This window comes from Cydia pomonella, chromosome 21 (assembly GCF_033807575.1).
Source record: "Cydia pomonella isolate Wapato2018A chromosome 21, ilCydPomo1, whole genome shotgun sequence".
NCBI lineage: Eukaryota > Metazoa > Arthropoda > Insecta > Lepidoptera > Tortricidae > Cydia > Cydia pomonella.
In genome coordinates, this window is record NC_084723.1 from 8,560,303 (window position 1) to 8,572,714 (window position 12,412).

Here is a 12,412-nt window from a genome sequence, read left to right on the forward strand (position 1 = left end):
AACATTAAAGGCCTCCCCACGATTTCCATAGATTTTTGACAAGTTTTGAGTCGTATCACCTACATTTGCACTACAGCTAGAAAAATTATAAGACAAACGGCTATCGGTTATGCCCTGGGGAGCTACTGCAAATTTCGCAAATTGCGGATGTCTTTCTGTTTTACTCCAATGAAGGCGTAATTAGAGTGACAGAGAAAGATGCCCGCAATTTGCGAACTTCGATTTTCGCGGTTATAGCCCGGATGCCCGCCCCTTTAAGTCAAATCTCATATTCTCAGCTATATTCTAGAAAAAGGGGCAAACTATGATGGCACCATCTATGCAAACCTTTGACAGTTGCCAACCCCATTGTGTCGCTTCTTCCAACTTCCAACTCGGGTAAATCCATTCGACCCTCTCAGCAAATACCTATTATCTACCCTATTATTTACCTTTGTTAATACCAAAATCGCATAGCTGACAGATAGATTTACCAGAGTTTGAAGTTAAGCGACTCAATTGTTACTGGAAGAAGTGGAAGACCTGATATGTACTCACAGTAGGGTTCAAAAGTGCATGGACATGTTATGAATGACATCATTCATAAATTGTAAAAATTTGAACCTGATGATACGTGTAAGCAATTATAATTAAATTGTAATGTTTAGATAGTTACATATGCTTTTTTATGTGTGTACCTAAATATTTAAAGTTTTAGATAGTTTAGTATTTTTTCCCTGATATTTTACACTGTAGCTATAATATGGTGTTAAATTAATTTGTAGGTACGATTTCCGCTTAATTGTAAAACATGATGCTGTGTTGTTTTAGATCTCGTGCTATTTTTAAGCAGACTTCAATTTCATAGAAGGAGGAGGTTCTGTATCCCTGATTCATAATTAAATTCCATCAAATCTACCACTGTGTTGCCAGTAAAATGAAACGTTCCATAAATAGTAAATATATTATTGGCGAACGAATGCACGTAAGTAAATAATTTAATACTAATTTGAAATACAATATTTAAATACTTAGTTTAAATAATCAGACTTATGAAAAAAGTATTAATTAGCGTTAATTAATACTGAATTAAGACTATTTTGAGGTAGAAATGTTCGTTATGAAATGGTGATACTTCAGGTGTAAACAACATTTGGTATTCCGTTTTAATACAAAAACATTATCGTCTTAAGATGTGTGTATTATTAGTATTATTACTATACCTCAAAACGTAAATTCGAAAACGACAACTACAGGATAGTGTAATACGCCCTTATGGTACCATGATAGATTTATGGCGGCCATGACACTCACTTGTCAATTGGCAAGTCAAGTTGTCACTTCATTCGGCATCTGACGTCTGTTACTCATAGTATTTTTCAAACAGAAAGGGTAATCAGAAAAGAACAGACGTCATCTCAATACAATTTAGCGAGATTTGGCATTTTAAGATTATAAATTGTAGGAAATGACACCTCTCACCGTACCCAGCATGTTTTAAAAATACCCTAGTCCCCAACTGAGCAAGGCTTGTACTATATACATTATAATAGGGTTGTTCCAAATTTTTTGAAACGCTTGTATTACGTTCTATATTAACTAAAAGTTGCCCTAAAATTCAACTCTTATACTAAAAACGGCTTTAAATATGTTAAATTAACCAAATATATTTTGACAGATGCTTTGGCGCCCAAAACGCTCTTTGAAAATTGTGTGACGTCACAGTTTACGATTTGACACATAACTACATACACACGTAGAAGATACGAACTGTCAACTGACATTTGTCATTTGTTGTTTATCGCCTAACTATCAACAGTGTCAATCCGAGAGTTGTGACGTCATCAGAATCTTCAATGACGTTTCGAGTTTGGTCACATGACGTGTGCCAAAAGATATTTTAAATTCAATACATATTTGCAAAAATATGGTCATTACAGGTCCCCTAAAAGTAGTTTAACATGTTCTTATAATCCAAAAGAATTTATTGGGATACAATTCTGCCCTAAGATTTGTAGATGGAAACAACCCTATTGCTTAAAGACGATACATTTGAATGTAATTTTGTACGTATAGTGAATAAATATTTACTTACACATAACAAACATCTAAAAGTCGAAGTATAGGCGACACATTAAACAAAAACCCTTCACTTATGGATTTGGCAGCGTTCAATTAAAGGTATAGAAAATGGAGTGACCGAAACCGGTAAAACGTCCCACTTTGTCGCTTGCCATAAGGTCGACATTTGCTTGTATCTTTATACGAATAACCTGTCAAGGCGTCCTTATGGCAAGCGACAAAGTGGGACGTTTTGCCGGTTTCGATTAAATATTTTGACTTAATTTCTGTATTCCATACAAATACAGTTTTATTATGTTCGTCACCTTCAGTAAGATAATATTTTTTTTTTTATTCCAAAAAGGTTGGTGATATCTGGTCCGTCATACTGACGTTGACAGATGTCATTGTGACAGTGACATTCCTTAGTAGATTTGATGGAATTTAATTATGAATTAGTGATTTTTTTATGTGCGTTCACCGATTACTCACACACCCGTAGTCCGATTAGAGTACCTAATTCTTTTTTGTTTGAAAGGAGTCACATGCAAGGTGGTTCCATTTTACTTTGGTCCCGATCTGATGATGGAATCCATGAGGAATTAAGGGAACTCCTCAATTTTTAACGGCACATGTATGGTATGGTGATTTAGGTGTTTTCGAGCATTTTCTCTCGAAAATCACCAATTTGTAAGAGTGGACCTGATGAGTGATGATGATGATTGTTTTCATGATAATGATTTTTTAAATATATCTACATTACTCCAGCACCGGTGGTAAAAGTAACTCTTTTTCTGTTTGTAAGAAGTTACCTCCAAGTTGTTTCCGTAATATTTTTAGCTCTGATGGAAACCATGAGAAATTGAGGAAACTCCTCAATTTTTAAAGGCACGTGTATGGTGATTTCAGTGTTTTCTAAAGTACTTCAAGCATTTCCTCCCAAAAACCACCCATTTGTGCAACTGTAGCCTAAGCCTAACCACGAGTTTGACCTTACATATTCGCTAACGTCTTCGTAAACAAAGAGACTGAGAGGTGAGGGGTAGTTGTGAGAGATGAAGGTAGAGGGTAGTGTTTTGGGGGTCTGAGATTCGGGGTTGAGGGGTTGGGGTTTGACGAGTCAGGGTTTGCGAGGTTAGGGGGTTGAAGAGGCGGTGAGTTGATCGGTAGGGGACTGAGGGGTTGGGAGTTGATGGATCGGGGGTTAGGTTAGGAATAACTAGAAATGTTTGTTTGTTTGTTTGTTTGTTTCTTTGTTTTTGTTATAACAAGTAATATAATGTGTCTTGTTTGTGTTTACGAATAAAAATTATTTTGTTCTAAATGGAAAATAAAAAAATATAAATATCCTTTAAGCAGTTTTCGAAATATTAGTAAAGTTTTTTTTTACTTTATTAAGTACACTTAACCGATATCGTACAATATCATGGGAAACATGTATGCACATTATGGCTTAATGAAAACTTTTTACAATAAAAGAAAACCGACTTCAAATAGGATATAATCAAATATTCCGTACTTACCGCCACCGACCGACACCACTTCTAATCAAACATATCAGTTGGTATATTGCATGTTGTATATTATTTGCAGTTGGTTGCATTAGGATGCAAGATAATATTTTATTTTATCCTTTTTGAAGTCGGTTTTCTTGTTTTGTAAAAAGTTTTCATTAAGCCATAATGTGCATGCATGTTTCCCACAGCGTTTCCCATGATAGGTATTGTACGATATCCGTTTAGTGTACCTAATAAAGTAAAAAAAAAAACTTAACACACACATTTTACCACTTTGGAAGTGTCTCTCGCGCAAACTGTTCAGTTTAGAAAAAAATGATATTAGAAACCTCAATATCATTTTTGAAGACCTATCCATAAATACCCCACACGTATGGGTTCGATGAAAAAAAAAATTGAGTTTCAGTTCTAAATATGGGGAACCCCCAAAAAAAATTTATTTTTTATTTTTGTGTGAAAATCTTAATGCGGTTCACAAAATACATCTAATTACCAAGTTTCAACAGTATACTTTTTATAGTTTCGGAAGAAAGTCGCTGTGACACGGACGGACAGACAGACAGACATGACGAATCCATAAGGGTTCCGTTTTTTGCTTATTTTATGTCTTTCCCATCGCGGGATAATAGGGATCCAGACAATTGGGAGGCGTGCGTGGAGCTGAAGCCAACACGTAGAGTCCCTTTTGACACTTATGAAATGTAAGGGTTACACCGAGCGGGTGTTGCCCTTGCCCATGTCATCTTAAAATGCACGCAGAGGCAACACCAGCCAGGGTGTAAGGACTATTGAGAGTTCATGAGATCTAAAATGAGCTAGACTAATCGGCTAAATTCTGGGCTATGGGATATCCCATTCCCATTTTATATATGTGACAGTCAGACAGAAAAGGATTAAATATAAATGGGACATTTCTCAGTAATCTCCGCTTTGCTGATGACATAATACTATTTTCTGAAACAGCATCGCAATTACAAAGAATGATTAATGACCTTAATGAGGCAAGCAGTAAGATCGGCTTAGAATTAAATATTAGCAAGACCAAAGTACTAACGAACCACCATAAAATACCAATAAGTGTTAACAACAACACACTAGAATACGTTCAAAGCTATGTTTACTTAGGCCAACAGGTGTCATTCTCTGCGACAAGAATCGAAGAGGAGGTCAAAAGAAGGGTTAACATAACATGGAATAAATTTTGGAGCAATAAAGAAACCCTAAAATCAAAGCTCCCTATGAAGCTCAAGAAAAAAGTTATCGATTCTTGTTTACTACCTTGTCTGACGTACGGCTGCCAAAGGTGGATCTATAATAAAAAAATTAAAAATAAAATACAAGTAAGTCAGAGAGCAATGGAACGGAGTGTACTAAATATAAGATTAAAACACAGAAAAAGAAACACTGAAATAAGAAAAACCACTAAAATAATAGATGCTTTGGAACACTCTCAAAAACTAAAATGGAAATGGGCCGGTCATATAGCACGCATGGACAAAGAAAAATGGACAAAGCGAATAACTACTTGGCAAGGACCAGCAAATAAAAAGAAAAGAGGTAAACCGAGGGAAAAATGGATCGACGATATTATAAGAAAAGCCGGCAAAGACTGGATCACACAAGCACAGGATAGACAGGCGTGGAGCAAAATGGAGGAGGCCTTTACCCGTTGAGGGGTCCATATTGAAAAAAAAAAAAAAAACAGTAAATAATTTTAATAATTCAATTTAGTAATTTCGAATTTTTGATCATATCTGCTTCGACATAATTATTATAGTGATAGAAAAAAAATAATTTATATAATACATATATGTAGTTAATGAAACTTGATTTCTGCATGGAACTGATTTTTTTTTAATTAATTAATCATAATTAGACTATATTTTATTTAAATAATCAATGTTGAAATCTTAATAATTAATGCATGTTGAATATGTACTTAGATTAGTTATTCATTATGGAAATAAAAGGCTTATTATTATTATTATTATTTGTATCTCCGTTACAAACTCTCGGGTTTTTAAGCCCGGTCATTTATAAGGCGTGCGTGGGGATATAGATCCAACACGTAGAGGCCGTTTGGAGAGCTTTGATGTCATGTAGAACGCCTGCTGGAACCCATTCATGTGTACATAAATAGATACCCATAAACCGGTTTCACCAGGCATTGGAGGCTATTGCAGAAAAATAGAAAGAGTCCTGGTCTATGGTTTGAATTTGGGTGGAAAATAAGACTGGGCTATTGCTCAGAGTTCCGGACACCTGCCATAACATTGTGATATACAGTGTTATCAAGGCAGGCGGTGACTCGCCACTCGCTAGATGGGCACCTGATGCGCCATCGTAAAGACGGCCAGGCGCAACACCGGCGTGAGCGGCAGTTACTCGCGGCGTTATGCCCTTTAACACTTCCACCCCTGGAGCGTATAGCTCTAACGTCTCCCCTCTGGACGGCCAATTAAGGCAAGCCAGAGCAGAGAGTCCTACGGGTCCCCTTGGGGTTCCACTCCGACCGACGAAGACACGCCGGAGACGGAGACCCTGACCGACTCTCTGGAGCACTCGGGTCCGTGGGGTCGTTACTCCCCAACAGCTCGCCACAAGCTGCCCTGCGGGCTTATTATTATTATTATTATTTGTATGTCTCTTACAAATTCTCGGGACCATGGGGTCCCGGGCATTTTGAAGGCGTGCGTGGGGCCGAAGCCAACACGTAGAGGTCCCTTGTAATAAGACAATTTACTCTAAAAGTAATGTGACACCAACCGACGATTATCCCTGTTCACACTATAGCAGTGCACCCAAGGACAAGCCCCGGTTAGTGTAGGACTATTGTAAGAAAAAGGTACAAAAAGAAACCGGGCTATTGGGTTGAGTTGCTAGTGGACTGGTAACCGAGACTATGGAGGTGACTATGGCACCTGCCCTGATCATATGTTAAAAAACACGAAAAAATGGACAGGTGGTGACTCGCCAACTCACAATATGGGTCCCCGAAAACGGCCGCTCGCACAGAGCGACAAGGGGACAACATTGCGTGAGCGGCTCAGGGTGTGGAGAGGTGTGCGCCGCTTTCTACCCAGTGGCTGTCAGCAGCCACTGTGCCAACTCGCGTCTTATGCATATTTCACTTCCACCCTGCGAGCATATAGCTCTGACACCCCACTCTGGACGGCCGGTAAAGGCAAGCCAGAGGTGAGAGTCCTGCGGCCCCTGCTCAGTATTCACTCCAGCCGGCCAATCAAGGCAAGCCGGAGAGAGAGGCCTGTCCGACTCTCGGGGGTATGGGACCCAAGGGACGTCACTTCCCATTCAGCTCGCCACAAGCTGCCCTGGGGGCTTATTATTATTATTATTATATGTGACAGTCCATATCAAAAGGGACCTTAAGGCGGTCGGCGCTTACGCCATTATTAGCGGCGCGCCAATACTAATGCAGAGGGCCTACCGCGAACCACGTTCGACGTGTTTCCTCTTTGTCGCTCTCGTAAATTCGTACGTAAGTGTGACAGGGAGGCAACACGTCGAACGTGGTTCGCGGTAGGCCCTCAGTACTATGCAGCAACGCGACGTAAGCGCCGACCGCGTTAAGGTGCCTTTTGATGTGGACCGTCACATATTTGAACAATTTTGATTTTGGGTGACAGCGTGACACCCACAATCTCCGCACCGGGTGCCACTCATGCTAGCTACGCCACTGGGTTCGACTGTGTGTTTTTATGTACCTACAGAAAATTATTATATTCATTGCCGCCGTGTAAGGCAATCCAACGTACGTACGTACTCGAACATTAAGTATATATATCACTACCAGGGATGTACATGTAAATACAAAATACAAGATACTAGATAGTCAAGTATCTAAGATATCAGATATGGAAGGTGGAGGTAAAGAATGGAATCTCCATGTATCAAAAAGTGTCATAAAAAAACCTTAAATAGGTGGCGCTACAATACCTAGAATACTTGAAAAAAAAAAACAAATTATAGACAGCGCGCTTCACTGCGTCAATAACGCCTAGGTTCTTAGCTACTCTGGAGAGATTTGGAACAATTATTTATAGCTGACAGCTGGACACTTTTGCAACAGCTCTATATTCTGTTTTTTTATTCCGTAGACTAAAATGACATTTCATGTGGTACTGACTTTCATGTCATGTCTTACATATGAAACGTCATTTTAGTCTACGGAATAAAAAAACAGACCTTACCATAAGAGATTTCCCTCCTTTTAATTCCACACTCCATATACAAGACATTGACGTATTAAAAGAAGAGGACGCCCAATGGCCAATGCCAAAGAAATGTGTCAAAATATATAGAGCTGTTTGACATTATGCAATGCGCTCTGGTAGATGCTAATAACGCTTCTTTATAATTTTAGTCAAGAAAAGTATTTCATACAAAAGTAAACTTAATGAAATACAGTTTTCAAACGGACATTTTAAAACATTGAATACTTTATGGTTAAATGACGTTTTCGTAAGTTGATATATCATTGTATAAACGTCAAAATGAATAGCGAGTGAATGGGAATCGGGTTGTATGGAGCCGCCGCTACTGCAAAATACATATGTCTAAGTTATGATGACTGGATATATTTTCATGTTTCTAAATTAACTTCGGTGCTTTTAGTGTCCTTGTTGCTACCGAACTTTTATTAAGTACTGAGTTATTACATGGTCTTTTTAAATACCTGTTATTTAAAATTTCTTCATATTATTAAACGGCAAAATAACATGCTCAAAGATCTTTTGAAGGGCCGGCAGCCGCAGGTGTTCAGAAAAACCATAAAACATCAAAGTGTTTGCCAAAACACGGTGTCTTTATTTTGTTTACTTTAGGAGTTCCTTTGGCCACCTTCGGGCTCCACCATCAGACCAGCTTCATAGCACCATAATATTGCACAGTCACCAAGTGCACCAGATACTACCAAATACCAGGCCAAATCGAACGTCGGGAAGTGGTAGTAAATCGACTCGCAAGATTGACCTAACGACAACTTCAAACTTCATTCTAATTCTAAATAACATGTTATTCCACTAAAACCTTATTTAGAATAACTCCATTCATGGAATATTCCGTTCCGTCTTTTATTCTTCATTTAAAATAAAAATTGCATGATTTATTCCAGTTCATGTAATTTTAAAATAATAAGGAATGGATTTATTCTTATTCCATTGTGTTGGAATAAGAATAAAATTTCTGTTTTTATTCTTATTCGAATTGATTTTTGCCCAACACTGCTCGCAACATGGTTTTTGCATCCGACTTAATGATTAAAGCTCGCCGTGACTTGAGGGACGATTGCCAAGAATTATGGGTTTCTTCTGGACGCCATGTTGGAAAACACTATGGAATCATATAACCAATTATACCTCATAAACCGTGGTTCTTCCGTTTTCATTCTGCTAGTAAATAGGCTACGTCTACACTCTGCCGTCTCCGATTGGGTCACGTCTGCACTCCTGTATTCCTCGCAAAAATTAGCTCTTTATGCGAGTGCTGTTTTGACGAAGGAACTTCGGATCACAATTTCTTTTTTTGCAACAGACTTAACCGCTCGTTATACGATGTATTACCGAATAATATCCAGCGGCCTATCAATTTTCAAACGCTTCTAGTTCTCATGGATCCTCCCATCACTGGAATTCTTCTTAAACAAGGTGAGGGGGTGAGTAAGGTTGCCAGAGCTTAACGAAGGAAGCATACGGGCCGCCTGATGGTAAGCAGTCTCTGTAGCCTATGTACGCCTGCAACTCCAGAGGAGTTACATGCGCGTTGCCGACCCTAACAACCCTCCCTCCCCTCTTTGAGCTCTGGCATGGCAACCTTACTCACCGGCAGGAACACAACACTATGAGTAGAGTCTAGTGTTATTTGGCTGCGGTTTTCTGTAAGGTGGAGGTACTTCCCCAGTTGGGCTCTGCTCTAGATCTGGAATGACATCCACTGTGCTGTGCCTTACCACACTAAGCGAGATGATATTCACAATACCCATACCTCTCTTGTGGATGTAGTTTAAGGACGTACCCGGGTCCATTGTCTTTTTGATCTACATTTATTTTTGGAGCTTTCTTTTTTCGCAGTGTAATGTAAACGTACAGTTAGTAACAGGTTAGACATCGACTTTATTACAACAATTCTGTGATTGTTGTTATGTTTTTTACGTGAATGAATGTTTTCAATACATTAGATGCTATTATAGAATTGTTATGGTTTATTCCCCTTCGCATGTTAATGTCTTTAAAAAGTTTCAGTTGTTTTGCAAATAGTAAATACATCTTCAGACGCATAAAAAAGCCCACCCATGTACAACAACAAAAAAACGTGTCAGCAACGCGTATGTGACACCCTGGTGTTTCAGGACCTCATTGGCTACGGTGAACGCTTGCCACCAGGTGAGCCGTATGCCTGTTTGCCACCAACATGGTATTAAAAAAAAAACTAATGTAGACTCCATAGATTTTTGTTCCGTGACAACCGTTAATTTGTATCAACAAAATGAATTATTAAATTTTTATTTCTGTTAAATTATCAATAGAACTCACTGAAAGAAATATATGCCATCCTTTTTTAGGGTTCCGTACCCAAAGGGTCAAACGGGACCCTATTACTGAGACTCCGCTGTCCGTCCGTCCGTCTGTCACCAGGCTGTATCTCATGAACCGTGATAGTTAGCGAGCTGAAATTCTACAGATTAAGTATGTATTTCTGTTGCCGCTATAACAACAAATATTAAAAACAGAATAAAATAAATATTTATTTCCAATCTCGAGGTTCTCATCCAATCACCGAAGTTAAGCAACGTCGGGCGTGGTCAGTACTTGGATGGGTGACCGTGTTTATAGATAATGGTACGGAACCCTTCCTGTGCGAGTCCGACTCGCACGTGGCCAGTTTTTTCTTGTTGTTTTGCTAATAAACGCATTTTTAGGGTTCCGTAGTCAACTGGGAACCCTTATAGTTTCGCCATGTCCGTCTGTCTGTCTGTCTGTCCGAGGCTTTGCTCCATGGTCGTTAGTGCTAGAAAGCTGAAATTCGGCATTGATATATAAATTAATAAAGCCTACAAAGTAGTACAATAAAATCTAAAAATTTAATTTTTTTGAGGGTACCTCCCCTACACGTAAAGTGGGGGGTGATTTTTTTTTTCTGCTTCAACCCTACAGTGTGGGGTATCGTTGGAAAGGGCTTTCAAAACTAATAGGGGTCTTCAACAAACATTTTTTGATAAAGTGAATATATTCGGAGATAATCGCTCCGAAACAAAAAAAAAAAGGGTCCCCCCACCCCCTAACTTTTGAACCATAGGTCCAAAAAATATGAAAAAAATCGTGGAAGTAGAGCTTAAGAAAGACTTTAAATGAAAACTATAGCGGATATGATAAGTTTAGCTGTTTTTGAGTTATCGCAAAAAGTTTCCCCTTCATAGTAAAAAGACTTTAATTAGGTACTGATTATGCAAATTTGCCTATTTGTTTAACTCGCGTTTCATCCCTTGGTTAACAATTTACTATACTTTAAGCTCCAGTTTAGCTTATTGTGACGGAAGAGTAACTACGGAACCCTACACTGAGCATGGCCCGACATGCTCTTGGCCGGTTTTTTTTACAGAACATTTCGTCATGTTTGACAGTTGTCGTGTCGACCGCCGAAATGAGACTGGGAGCAAAACTCGTGCTCGAGCCGTTCGAGCATTACTTTTGTGGGGCCATTTTTTTCGGCTGATAGTGAATCCAGTTAATTATACTTACATCAATGATACAATTTAAGATACCTACCTCTGGAAATGGTATTTGAAATACTAGATAGGTATCTTCTAAATACTTTTTAAGATAAAATACTTTTTGAAACAAAACTCCGTTTTAAACCGACACGTCACGCTTTACGCAGTCTATTATGGGTTAAAGCGGAGCAATGGCGTCCTACGTTGCGCTAGCCTAATCAGCACTGTCGCTGTCGCCACTGTCCATTCGTTACACATGCCCTAGCCACCGCAAGCGTTTTTGTTTGAGTAGCGTGGTCTCAGATCATAAGCGCGGTGATATTAGGAAGTTGAGCTATCTCCAGTACACTTTCGTTGGTACCCAGTAACCCTGTCTTTCCACGTTATGTTTATGTTTAGTATACCATACGTACCTACTCACTACGTACCTAGGCAGCGCACGTGGCAGGTGTAAATTCCGTCTTTGTTCCTGGGGGCCTACCGCGAAAATCGAAATTCGCGAAATGCGGGGATCTTTCTCTTTTTATATAGCGTACGACGTCCAGTTTTCAGCCCCCTACAAGAGTATGCTCAAGACACAAGTTTGGTAGACAGTCATTTTAGTCTTTTTCGTAAAGTGTTTGTTATTCCATACTCTTGCACATGGCTACGTCCAAGAGTATGGAAAGAGCAAGGGCTCTTCGACAGGCTTCTTATGATGATTTGATGAAGTATTCAGTATTCACCGCCATTATGGACAAAATTCAGCTGCGACCCAGTTACACTTGAGGGCCTACCGTGCGGGCGCTAGGGCGCGTTCGTGTTGCCTCCCTGTCACACTTAAGAAAGAACTAATAAGTGCGACAGAGTGGCAACACGTCGAACGTGGTTCGCGGTAGGCTCTCTGGTATACTAATAGGTCTTTTTTACCTTTTATTTTACATACGGTTTTTACGTAGTAGTCCCCTATTACGGTAGGTACGTGGAAGGTACCCTAAAAAGGGCAGCCAAATTAAGCCTACCAAAAATAAACGAAGTATTAACACGTTGGCTGCCCACCATACTTCACCGAAAGTGTTCCTCCCGTGCCCCATACAATTTTCGTGTTCCCAGCATCGGACTATTACTGAGGTTAATAAAGATGTAA

General features: G+C 39.3%; 1 protein-coding gene across 1 annotated transcript in view; it reads left to right on the plus strand.

The window, feature by feature from the left end:
- LOC133529894 (DNA replication licensing factor Mcm6-like) overlaps positions 1-12,412 on the plus strand; it is a 58,845-nt gene that overhangs the window by 36,266 nt on the left and 10,167 nt on the right. The gene's annotated exons all lie outside the window — the stretch shown is intronic.